At 42.3% G+C, this 13,294-nt stretch overlaps 1 protein-coding gene and 1 long non-coding RNA gene across 2 annotated transcripts in view; both read right to left on the bottom strand.

The window, feature by feature from the left end:
* LOC142100231 (uncharacterized) overlaps positions 1 to 703 on the bottom strand; it is a 39,149-nt gene extending 38,446 nt beyond the window's left edge. Inside the window, exons 1-2 of the long non-coding RNA XR_012678784.1 lie at positions 640 to 703; positions 5 to 100 (exon numbers count right to left, since the gene is read on the bottom strand). This is a non-coding gene — a long non-coding RNA (uncharacterized LOC142100231). The remainder of the gene's footprint in view (positions 1 to 4; positions 101 to 639) is intronic.
* A 433-nt stretch (positions 704 to 1,136) lies between these two features.
* Positions 1,137 to 13,294, bottom strand: part of TTC33 (tetratricopeptide repeat domain 33) — a 272,691-nt gene continuing 260,533 nt past the window's right edge. The window contains exon 6 of the transcript XR_012678783.1: positions 1,137 to 1,169. The gene's annotated coding sequence lies outside the window, so the exon portion shown is untranslated. The remainder of the gene's footprint in view (positions 1,170 to 13,294) is intronic.

The raw sequence follows: 13,294 nt of genomic DNA, 5'->3' as shown, positions 1-13,294 counted from the left end.
ATACCTCGTAGTTGTCCTAACTTCAGAATGAGTGGATAAGCTAAATATTGGTTCAGCCCACAAAATGGCCTCCTCCAGTGGATGAAGGCAACAGGTACATCTAAAGAAATAAAAAAAAAATTGTTTTAACTATACTTACATTTGTACGAAAACACCGGGAATACAATAATTAACGGAAACAGTGAATTTCTATAGCATTGACTTAATACACTGTTGACTAACCAGTGACACTCCAGTTGTTGTGAAACTACAAGTCCCAGCATACACCTTTCAGCAATAAGCTGCTATATATTGGCAAAGCATGCTGGGACTTGTAGTTTCACAACACCTGGAGTGTCACAGGTTAGCCAACACTGACCTAATACATAGATAATATCAGGTATAGCTAGAATTTCACATGCACTTATGTAATGAGGTAACACTCTGTACCTTTAGTATGGTAAAATCAAGGGGAGCAGACACATTGGATGTACCATCTAGTTATATTTTAATTTGTTTTGATGGAAATGGGGACTAACTATATTCTTTAGTCACCATCATTTGAAGGTGACCAACATTGAAGATTTCTCCCAAACAAATTGGGAAGTGACGTGTCGATCAGGTGAAATTTTTCACTTTACACCTCCAGTGTTTACTCACCTATACACTAAAGTTTTCAGGTAGTCTCCCTTCCCAATCAATCTTACAGTCATGGATGAATGGCTGCATAGATAGAAAATATATAAAACATCATTAAACCGTTGACCTACTGAATTTTTTTTCCCCCCAAAATATAATTTACACAACAGCGATTTGAATCAATAATTTAGCCACAAAGTTTTTAAATCATTCTACTGCTAAGGCACAATGTTCTCAATATTTTGAAGTGAGGTTATTTCAAAGCATTTCACATGCTGAGCAGAAAAATATTGCCTGCACCGATGAGCTCTAACAAGGAGAGAACAGTTTGTAGGTGGGGAATCAGACTAAGCATTAGCCTGTGGCAAGCTTTAAAGACCCAGGGCTAGATTTACTAAACTGCGGGGTTTAAAAAAGTGGAGATGTTGCCTATAGCAACCAGATTCTAGCTGTCATTTTGTAGAATGTACTAAATAAATGACAGCTAAAATTTGATTGGTTGCTATAAGCAACATCTCCACTTTTTCAAACCCGCAGTTTAGTAAATATACCTCCCAGTGAGTAGTTCATTGACTATACTGACTTATTTGAATTTGGTCCCTTAAAAATTATTTTCATTGAAACAGAATCTCTTGTGAATGAAAAGGCTTTTTAAAAGGTGGCCAAAAAGAGAAATTACCTTAAACATTTATGCAGCAAACAAAAATCATGATCTAGAGGTAGGTTATTTAGTACTATTGATTCACAGGACATGTGCATTCATGATGACAGTTAGTTGCTTTTATAAAGTTAACCTGGATGTCTACTCTTGAGATTATTTTATATCTACTATGAGAGCCGTAAGTAGACATTTTAGTGCCCAGGGTGACAGAGAACATTGGTGCCCCCCATCTTGGCATGAGTGACACTGCCAAATTGACAGGTTAATACGCTCATTGTTTCCCCTCACCTTTCACGCCAGGCTAATATGCTTTAGGAAAAACAAGCCCATCTTTAATTTAAAATCCATTTTCCTTCTATAAAAATTCCTCCTCCCCCTTAAGACTTGCGCCCCAGGCTGCAGCCTATTGGATAATCTTTCAGTGTTATTACCACTTCCACCAGTCAGGAATGTTAGAGGATGGGAATGACTCCATGTAAGTGGCCTTTCCAAGAAGTCTGTGATCCAGGAATAGAACCTTTATTCAACCAGCTGTTGGTTTGGGGTGGGACCTGGATTTACATTTCCTGCTGCCCTAAGCCTCCGCTTCAGTAGCTGTCTTACATGGATTCAGTGTGATGACTGCAACATGTCTGTCAATTGTAGATCTGCAAAAAAAAACTTGTTTGCAGACACAAATACACACACCATGGTTACCCTTCTTCAGACAGGCCTTATATCTCCATGGAAAGGATCCAAACCATTAATAATAAGCTTTTCATTCTACGTTACTTTACTAACCTTTTTCCACTCTTTATTTGTATTGTTGCCGTCACGTTTCTTTTGCATACAGAGTTTAGATTGATAATGTAAAAGACGTGTTTAAATAATACAGTAGGTAATTGTGAACGGGCCACCTGCTTATTCCTGACACATTGTCTATGGGTGTATTCATGTACTGGTCATTTATCTACACAAAGCAAATTACATTAATGCTAAGATGCAAACTTTCCAAAGGTCTGGAAAACACTCCATTATAAATAGTATATGAAAGAAGATTTCAACCTGCAGAATTAGGCAAAAATTTCCATTATATATGGAACTGAATACGTGCCTGTGAAAAATATTTACAATGTCAACTACAAATACAGTAAACCATTTTATTATATTGCAGTCTGAAATGTTCACACCGTCCGTGCCAAGTGTTACTGGCAGCTTCTGTCTGTAATTAACTCTAACTCGACAAGAATCACAAGTAAATTACATTAAAAAGATAAGAAGAGTATTTGCAATCGCCTCATAGCACATAACTAGCGTGCTGATTATTTTATGTTAACTACTTGTCTGATTGAGTGACAGATATATAATTATTTACATGGAAGTGTCAACTGAAGAAATATTTTTTATTTCTATGACTATGGGGTCTATTTATCAAGGATTTTTCCTGTGTTAAACACCCGAAAACCACAGTTTTCGGGTGTTTACTGTGAAATTGCTATGTATCATTGAAGCATTGCAGCAGATATCTCAGATATCAGCTGCTTTGCATTTCCTATCGGTTTTCTGAGCACTCCCCATAACAGTGTATGGGAAGTGCTCAGAACCGCTATGTATTAAAGGCTAACTAGAGAAATTTTTCTCTTTTTCTACATGTTAATGTACACCATCTGAAGCTGGCGCCATCTGAAGCTGGCGTACATTAACATATCTGAAAACTATCGCGCTGTCCAGCTCTGCTCTGAAGACAGCGCATGTGTGGAGGGATCATGTGATCCCTCCCTGTCACTCATCCTACAGTTTGCCGGCCAGGATGTTACTGCGCATGCACCAACTTTTCAGTCGGTGCATGCCCACTAGCAAAAAAGGAAAAAAAAAAAAGAGAAGATCACCGCAGCCTTTAAACTTGAGAAAAGACTGTGATGATCAGGTGAGTCACTTCTCAGGGACAGCAGGTTATCGGCACTGCTGTCCCTGAGAAGTTTTTTAATACATAGCCGTTACTTTTCAATCCTTATCAAGAAGATAAGGATTGAAAAGTAACAAGTGAAAAAAACGAAGGGTCATAAATAGACCTTTATGTGCGTTAAGGCACAAGTCCACACAAGTGTTTTCTTGAATTATGTTGCCAATGGGACACCACTGTAGAAAATCACCAGAAAATAGCACAGCATGCAGATCTAATTATCACAAAGACAGCAATGATATCCATGGGAACATATGCCAACATGACTTGCTTGTGGTTTTCTCCGATCAGCTTGTAGGACTGTTGCATGAGGTGACATCCTATAGAGGACAGCAGGGGCGAACACAAGATTTGTAGAGGTGTTTTCATGTTAAGCCACCAGTGGGCGTGGCCTGCATACATGGGGGCATAGCTATAATTTTAAACAGTGCTTGGCTACGGGACACACAGTAGGGTAGAGGGGCAGGGAACACAGCAGGAGAGAAAGAGGCGGGAACACACAGCAGGGGAGAGATGGCTCTGAGCAGTACAAACTGCAAAGTGGCTGGTCCCAGGGGCACGGTCCAGCCACCTCAAGCATACAGTTCCCCAGGCTGGAAGGGCGGTGGGGGCTTCCAGGCACTAGGAAACCCCCCCCCCCTGGGTTTGCCTATAGACAGTGAACTCTGAACACATATTAGATTACTATACCTGGGAACCACATAAATGTCAGTTTTGTTTAGGTGAAGAATTGTCATCAAAGTTAACGGTATGTTATGTGTTGTGACTAGAGACGGAACTGCTGTGTTGCAAAGGGTGGATACGCGGCCCGGAACCGCACTATAACGGTAGTCCGCCAATCCCTGCGCCCACTATCATGTCAGCACAAACGCAGTGAAGTCGCAACAGGGTTTAATTGTGCGTGTGCCCCACACAGGCTCAGAAGAGCAGTGTGGGGATAGACAGCCTCACCAGGGCCCCTCTCCAAATTTTGCTATGTGGCCTGGTGATGTAGTGTTCATTCCTCTGTTTTGACCATCCTCCACCTGCTACAAGGTGCTACAGTTAACTCACATTATTGGACTAAGAACACAACCTTTCTAGGACTTTTCCTGGAAAGGCTGAAGGAGACTCAAAATAGGCTGAAATTATTCCCTTGTCTCTTAGTAGTCGGCCTCCAATGACGTCCCGATGAACTACATGTAGGAAATGCCACTCATTTCAGCAGGGTCATTAGATTAGTATTTACTGTAAAAGTTAAGACATAAAGAACATTAAACATGTATCTTTTTCTGGTAATTTGTCACATTTGAAATTTTAGATTAGAACCACAATGATAAATGTAGTAGTTCATCCACTACTGCAACATACCACAGGATACATGGCCATATTGGTTGCATTTTTCATGAAACCTTGGTTTTAAAGAAACAATTCACTGGCAAATTATATTAGATCTAGTTTATTTAATGTGAAATCCTGAGTATTACTTACATTCACCAAATCTCAAGCCTGTAGACTACGGCTATCAATGCCGATCTCCCGGTACATGCATTATTAATGACAGCTCATGCACTAGGCAGGGGAATCTCTCAGTGCACGGGTCCAGGGCCGCCGAGAGGGGGGGGGAGCGGGTACAGTTTACCCGGGCCCGGCCATGCCAGGGGGCCCGGGCCGGGCCCTCGCTGCTAATTAAATTTATTTTTATTTTTTTATTATTTTTCTCTGTTGCGCTATTTTTTTTAAAACTTTTTTTATTTTTTTTTCCCGCGGGGGGGGGGGGTTCATGGGAGCTGGAAGAAAAAATAAAAAATAAAAAATACTCACGTGATCGCGCGGCGCCGTGTCCCTCCTCTCCTCCATTCACACTGACTGCTGGGCGTGACGTCATCAAGTCACGCCTGTCAGTCAGTGAGGAGCGCCGCAGCCAGCAGGAAGAAAGAAGACAGAAGAGGAGACAGAAGAGCAGAAAAGAAAAGAAAGAAGTTGACAAAAGGTAAGTAAAGAAACGGAGAGGCAAGGGGAGGAAAACAGGGAGGGACAGTACTATAAAGAAAGGGGACAGAGAAACAGAGGAGGAAAAAAAGGAGAGAGCCACAGAGTAATAAAAAAAAAAGTGGGAGAGAGGAACAGAGGAGGAAAAAAAGGAGAGAGCCACAGGGGAATAAAAAAAAATTGGGGAGAGAGGAACAGAGGAGGGAAAAAAAGTGGGAGAGAGGAACAGAGGAGGAAAAAAAAGTGGGAGAGAGGAACAGAGGAGGAAAAAAAAGTGGGAGAGAGGAACAGAGGAGGAAAAAAAGGAGAGAGCCACAGGGGAATAAAAAAAAATTGGGGAGAGAGGAACAGAGGAGGGAAAAAAAGTGGGAGAGAGGAACAGAGGAGGAAAAAAAAGTGGGAGAGAGGAACAGAGGAGGAAAAAAAGGAGAGAGCCACAGGGGAATAAAAAAAAAATTGGGGAGAGAGGAACAGAGGAGGGAAAAAAAAGTGGGAGAGAGGAACAGAGGAGGAAAAAAAAGTGGGAGAGAGGAACAGAGGAGGAAAAAAAAGTGGGAGAGAGGAACAGAGGAGGAAAAGAAGGAGAGAGCCACAGGGGAATAAAAAAAAATTGGGGAGAGAGGAACAGAGGAGGGAAAAAAAGTGGGAGAGAGGAACAGAGGAGGAAAAAAAAGTGGGAGAGAGGAACAGAGGAGGAAAAAAAGGAGAGAGCCACAGGGGAATAAAAAAAAATTGGGGAGAGAGGAACAGAGGAGGGAAAAAAAGTGGGAGAGAGGAACAGAGGAGGAAAAAAAGGAGAGAGCCACAGAGGAATAAAAAAAAATTGGGGAGAGAGGAACAGAGGAGGGAAAAAAAGTGGGAGAGAGGAACAGAGGAGGGAAAAAAAGTGGGAGAGAGGAACAGAGGAGGAAAAAAAAGTGGGAGAGAGGAACAGAGGAGGAAAAAAAAGTGGGAGAGAGGAACAGAGGAGGAAAAAAGTGGGAGAGAGGAACAGAGGAATAAAAAAAGTGGGAGAGAGGCACAAAGTAAAAAAGAAGGGGGAAAAGCAGCATGGAGGTCGCAGTGTGAGCATAAGGGGGTACAGTGTAGTTGTGATGAAGGGGCACAGTATTGTGTGTGTGATGGCACAGGGGGCTTGTTGCAATGTAGTGTGTGTGAGGTAGGTGGCGGCTAATTAATGGGCGCTATTTTGTTTGTAGGGTGATGGTGAGGCAATTTAATAGTAGGGACTATTAATTTAAGATGGGGTGGTTTGGGGGCTATTGAATCTTGGGGTGAGTTTAGGGAGAATGAGGTCTATTTATTAAATGTGACTATGAATTATTTAATGGCAGTGATGGTTGCGGGAAATAGGTATTGCTGGGGCTGTTTGCAGGAAGTGAAATAGGTTTATTTATTAAATGTAAATAGTATTATTTTAATGTTGGGGCTGGAGGAAGGCCTAATTATTAATCGTGGGTGCTATTGATTTAACGCCGGGGCTAGCTGTAATTTTCTAAATGTAGCCATTTTTTTTTCAAAATAGGTCCTTCAACATTTCTGGATCCGGACAAGCCACAACTAAAGAAACCAGCAGCCACAGGTGGAGAAAGTGAGAAGAACAGGTAGGAGAGAGCAGCACAGTGTGTGAAATGTTGTGATTCTAGTAGGGACAATACCAATTTTTGGTGAATGTTGTGCCCAATGTAAGGTGTAGGCCAAGACTGAACTGTTTGTGTACACACTGCATTGTTTGTATACTACACTGTGGTGGTAGATGTCCTGAAAGTCAGGAGTGCTTGAACATATGTGACGCTCCGGCGAATTGAGAGCCTAGTGGTTTTTATGTTAGCCACGCCCCAATGGCACGTTTGCCACGCCCCAAAATGCATGACCACACCTCCCAAAATTTTTGCACCGCCGTTTGGCTAGCTACGCCCCTGAATGGATGACCATACATCTAAATTTTTTTGCGCCGCCGTGGGGCTTATTTGACTATGAGGGGGGGCCCCATGAATTTGTTGTACCCGGGCCCTGAATTCTTCTTGGCAGCCCTGCACGGGTCTATCACTCATTCATGACATATGAACTATGGGAGGGAAGCATAACTTCTGTAAGGTAGTATTATTGCTTGTCAATTATGAAAAGTTTTAAATATTCAGATCCTGAAAATAAAAGACCCCAACATTTAGGTTGACTTATTTCAGCTTAAATAAGAATCTTGGGGGAGAGACCCTGGAACTTTTGGCTGTGATCGTGTAGTGGTGGTCAGAGCTAGTGAATGGGTGGGTCATAGTTTTTGGAGGTTTTTTTTTTTGGGGGGGGGGGGGTGGGGATTTCATGTTCTTTTTCCATATTGTCTATGAAGGATCAGGACATTGGATTTTATTTATATTTAATAAAGGGATAAGCAAAGTTTATTGTAAAATTTTGGATGTTACTTCTTTGGATATTTACTTCTTTAGTATAATAAGCAGAGGGCAGGGGTCTTGTAGACTTGTGTTAATTATACTGGGACCAATGGGGTGACAAAGTTGGCACCTCAGGGGTCCTAACAGTGCTCATTAACCTGGACCCGCCAGAGGTCAGAAAGAGCTGAAGTGCTTGTCAGGGTCGCTAGTCTCTTTGAGGAAGGGGAAGGGGGGGTGTTGTCAGGCATAAGTCCCACTAGCTACTCCCTGATTAGATATCTTATCATATATTCCAACAGTCATCAGGGCCGCCGAGAGGGGGGGGGAGCGGGTACTAATTACCCGGGCCCGGCATGTCAGGGGGCCCGGCCCGGGCCCTTGCGCTGCTGATTTTTTTTAATTTTTAATTTTTTTTTTCCAAACGTTTTTTTTCCTTTCCTTTTTTTTTTTTTTTGGCGGGGGGGGGGGGGGGGGGGGGGGTGGGGGGGGGCTCGGTCGTTGGTGGGGGGAGCAGGCTAGTTTAAAAAAAAAAAACAACATACTCACCTGATCGCGGAGCCGGCATCCCTCCTCTCTGCTGCTCTGTGCTCTATTCAGACTGTCTGAATGCTGGGTGTGATGTCATCATGTCATGCCCAGCATTCAGTCAGTCTGGAGCAATGGAGCACAGAGCAGCAGAGAAGACCAAGAGAGGAGAAAAGGTAAGTGAAGGGAGGAAAACGAGGGGGGCACAGAGGGGTTAAAAAACGGGGGGGGGGGCAGCATGACAGAGGGGTTAAAAAATGAGGGGGAGCACAAGGGTTAAAAAACGGGGGGGCAGCATGACAGAGGGGTTAAAAAATGAGGGGGCACAAAGGGGTTAAAAAACGGGGGGGCAGCATGACAGAGGGGTTAAAAAATGAGTGGGGGCACAGAGGGGTTAAAAAATGGGAAAGCAGCATGTCAGAGGGGTTAAAAAATGAGGGGGGAGCACAGAGGGGTTAAAAAACGGGAAAGCAGCATGTCAGAGGGGTTAAAAAATGAGGGGGGAGCACAGAGGGGTTAAAAAACGGGAAAGCAGCATGTCAGAGGGGTTAAAAAATGAGGGGGGAGCACAGAGGGGTTAAAAAACGGGAAAGCAGCATGTCAGAGGGGTTAAAAAATGAGTGGGGGCACAGAGGGGTTAAAAAATGGGAAAGCAGCATGTCAGAGGGGTTAAAAATTGAGGGGGGAGCACAGAGGGGTTAAAAAACGGGAAAGCAGCATGTCAGAGGGGTTAAAAAATGAGGGGGAGCACAGAGGGGTTAAAAAATGGGAAAGCAGCATGTCAGAGGGGTTAAAAAATGAGTGAGGGCACAGAGGGGTTAAAAAATGGGAAAGCAGCATGTCAGAGGGGTTAAAAATTGAGGGGGGAGCACAGAGGGGTTAAAAAACGGGAAAGCAGCATGTCAGAGGGGTTAAAAAATGAGGGGGAGCACAGAGGGGTTAAAAAATGGGAAAGCAGCATGTCAGAGGGGTTAAAAAATGAGTGGGGGCACAGAGGGGTTAAAAAATGGGAAAGCAGCATGTCAGAGGGGTTAAAAATTGAGGGGGGAGCACAGAGGGGTTAAAAAACGGGAAAGCAGCATGTCAGAGGGGTTAAAAAATGAGAGGGGCACAGATGGGTTAAAAAATGGGAAAGCAGCATGTCAGAGGGGTTAAAAATTGAGGTGGGAGCACAGAGGGGTTAAAAAATGGGAAAGCAGCATGACAGAGGGGGTGAAAAAATGAGAGGGGCACAGATGGGTTAAAAAACGGGGCAGTATGGCACAGTGGGGTTAATAAACAGGGGTCAGCATGGCACAGTGGGGTTAAAAAATGGTGGGCAGCATGACACAGTGGGGTTACAAAGGGGGGGGGGAGGCATGGCACAGTGGGATTGAAAAAGGGGGGGAGCAGCATAGTATAGTCTGATGAAGGGGAGCCAGATGAAGGGGGCAAAAACAGCATGGAGGGCACAGTGTGATCATAAGGCATGGCGATGATGAAGGGGCACATTATTGTAATATTGGAGCTGGAGGAAGGCCTAATTATTAATCGTGGGTGCTATTGATTTAACGCTGGGGCTGGCTGTAATTTTCTAAATGTAGCCATTTTTTTTTCAAAATAGGTCCTTCAACATTTCTGGATCCGGACAAGCCACAACTAAAGAAAGCAGCAGCCACAGGTGGAGAAAGTGAGAAGAACAGGTAGGAGAGAGCAGCACAGTGTGTGAAATGTTGTGATTCTAGTAGGGACAATACCAATTTTTGGTGAATGTTGTGTCCAATGTAAGGTGTAGGCCAAGACTGAACTGTTTGTGTACACACTGCATTGTTTGTATACTACCCTGTGGTGGTAGATGTCCTGAAAGTCAGGAGTGCTTAAACATATGTGACGCTCCGGCGAATTGAGAGCCTAGTGGTTTTTATGTTAGCCACGCCCCAATGGCACGTTTGCCACGCCCCCAAATGCATGACCGCACCTCCCAAAATTTTTGCACTGCCGTTTGGCTAGCCACGCCCCTGAATATATGACCATATACCTAATCTTTTTTGCGCCGCCGTAAGGCGGCGCAAAAAAATTTTGGGGCTTACTTCACTATGAGGGGGGCCCCATGAATTTGTTGTACCCGGGCCCTGAATTCTTCTTGGCAGCCCTGACAGTCATATAGTATATCACCTCTATTTTGTCAGAAAACCGCTCCTGAACCCCTTTATCAGTCACAAACCGCCCTCTGCGCACTTGTGACTTGGAAGCTACTGTAAGAGAACACACAGGATTCCAGCCCAAATCTCACACTCACATCTTCCTCTAAGGCTACAGATTTCTCTGGTCCCTTCCCAACACATACACATGCTTCATACCTCTCAGCAACTGCCACCAGCTACGTATAAGGCCCGTAGCAAGCCTATGACTTAATCACCCAATTGCGCACACTGTGCTCTGGTAGCTAAACAGTTAACCCTTCACACACTGGTTTCTAAAGAGTTAATCCAGCCAAGCAATCTGTCACTTCTAAACAGGCAATGAATTCCTTTTAGAGCAATAAGGACAGAACTATTAAATTGTTAGATTTAATATACAAAAAGTACAATGCTCACAGAGAATAAAAAAAACAGTTAGATAACGATTTGCCATACAAATAAAATTGCAAACAGTTATAAAAACAAATGGGATGATAGTAGAGAGCATAATTTACTTATCATAATCTGTATGCCTGGGGGTAGGCAGAAAAGATGGACAGTCCTTCAATTAGATTGATCCCCAAGAAAATGACAACTTGCCTCTTCCCAACACAGGTTTTTTAAGCAAAATGAAATGGGATGTTCTTCTTAGGGGCGTGTTAATGCTATTAGGGGGGCAGGGATGTCCCCTGGGTGTCACTACAGTTTTCTTACAAATATTCCCAAAGTTTTGACCTTTGGGTAATTGTTCACAGATATATCCCAGAGACATAACTCCCCCTTCAATAAACCGGTCATAATCTCCTGCACATTTAAATACCAAACATGATGGAATTATTACAATGTGACATACCTTTCCCAAAGATATGTGATTATAGCTGTTCCCGGATATCGCCAGTACCTGTCATTCACTTGGTATGGAGTGGCACCCAGATTTTCCAAAATATGAACTACTGGGGAATGGAGCCCAGTGTTGTGAGGAAGAAGTGAGAACCACTAAGCCCCCGTGCTGCCCCACGCTTTGTGAAAACCAATACTTGTGTAATTCTCAGAACTTTTGGCCATGACTTTATTTTATATTGGGGGAATCTGCACCAAAAATACTACATACTGCTTAATATAATAATAATAATGAACTTCATCTCTTTGAATATTGATCAGTTTTCATGTGGGTTCTGTGAATCTCTTTCAGGATCACTGAAAATCTCCATATTGAATGAAGTAGCAATGAGAGACTATTTTAAACTCCCTAGAAGAATGGTGCCTGTGTGAGGTTCACTAAACTATGCATTGTTCTCTTTGTGGCATTGGTCATATTTTTGCTGGCACGCTACAGAAATTAAAAACACTCAAGTTTCCCAACAAGCACATCAAGAGCCTGACACTGTTTCTTGGCTGTCCTCCTCACTTGTTTACATTTAGAATCAACGACTCCTTAAACCGGTTGGTGCACTGCTTCCTATAAGATGAGCTCAGTGGCTAGTAAAGAGTTAAAAAGAAGTCTGGTTTGCTCATTAGATTCTGCATTAAATAGTGATCCTTAGTGGGTAAGGGTGAGTGGCTCTTCTGGTTGTTTGGTTCTTCAATGTATGAAAAGATATGATACATAGGTATAAAGAGCATTAACCCCCTCTGCCATTTTTCACATTTTATTTTCTTCCATCGTAGACACACAATGGCGTTATTCGAGACTTCTTATATATAATATTCTAATGTCATTTTTGTAAAGCTTTTTCCTAATTAAGTACAAACCCCCCCACCCCCAAAAAAATTATATAGCATAAGTAGTCCGGACCAGTCTCACCTGGTGGGCGTCAAAGGGTTGATCAAAACAAAAGCACCTAGTCTATCTAAAATTACCCAAAATGATTTGTCACACTCATTATTAAACCCCAAATCTTGCCACCACTAAGATTAGGCTCAAGAGTTAACACTTTTAGTTTCAATTACTCCCTGACATCTCAAACTGCAATCAAAACCTGCCTTAATCAGAGATACTGTAAACAATTAACTGCTTAAGTTAGCTTTATAAAAACCAAGCCCATCAAACATGAGAATTATTTAATAACACAAAGAAAGATCTTTACTAAATGGAGTTTAATATGACAAAAAGTACTTATTGAACAAAGATGATTATTACAAACTGACCATACATAAATATAAGTGCATTATAGTTGTCTTAAATTAACATAGAAATAAAACAGTTAAACAGTCATAGCAAACTCTTGTGTAACATGGCCCAATTTCCAAAATCCTTCCTTTACTTTTAAAAAACATCTTCCTTAACAAAATGGCCAAAATTTGGCAAGGAAATGTGTGACATCATTGCAAGACGCGTGCTGGTATTCTAATCTGTTCTACAATTGTTTAATTGCACATTGTTCAAAAACTGTCCTAGCAATTTATTTTATAAATATTATAATTCGCTACTAGAACTTAGCAAAAATAGACATTAAATCCACTAAAGATAGTGGGCCTGATTCATAAGGAAAGTAAAGCAAAAAAATTTGTAACTATGCACCATGGCAAAACTATGTTGCATTGAGGGAAAGGTAAATTTTAAATGTGGGGACAGATGTAGAGTTGGGGAAGGGCATGTCCTAGATCAAATTTAAATTTCAGTGTCCAGTCATGGCCAAAAGTTTTGAGAATGACACAAGTATTGGTTTTCACAAGTTTTCACGTTTACTGCAGTGATTTTAGATCTTTTTGTCAGATGCTGCTATGATATACTGAAGTAAAATTACAAGCATTTCATAAGTGTCAAAGGCTTTTATTGACAATTACATTATGTTTATGCAAAGAGTCTATATTTGCAGGGTTGACCCTTCTTTTTGAAGACCTCTGCAATTCGCCCTGACATGCTGTCAATCAACTTCTGGGCCACATACTGACTGATGACCGCCCATTCCTGTCTAATCAATACTTGGAGTTTGTCAGAATCTGTGGGTTTTTGTTTGTCCACCCCCCTCTTGAGGATTGACCCCAAGTTCTCAATGGGATTAAGGCCTGTGGAGTTTCCTGGCCA

This window comes from Mixophyes fleayi, chromosome 1 (genome assembly GCF_038048845.1).
Source record: "Mixophyes fleayi isolate aMixFle1 chromosome 1, aMixFle1.hap1, whole genome shotgun sequence".
Taxonomy (NCBI): Eukaryota; Metazoa; Chordata; class Amphibia; order Anura; family Limnodynastidae; genus Mixophyes; species Mixophyes fleayi.
Note: the sequence above shows the minus strand (reverse complement) of the source record. Positions and strands in the feature narration are given on the sequence as shown.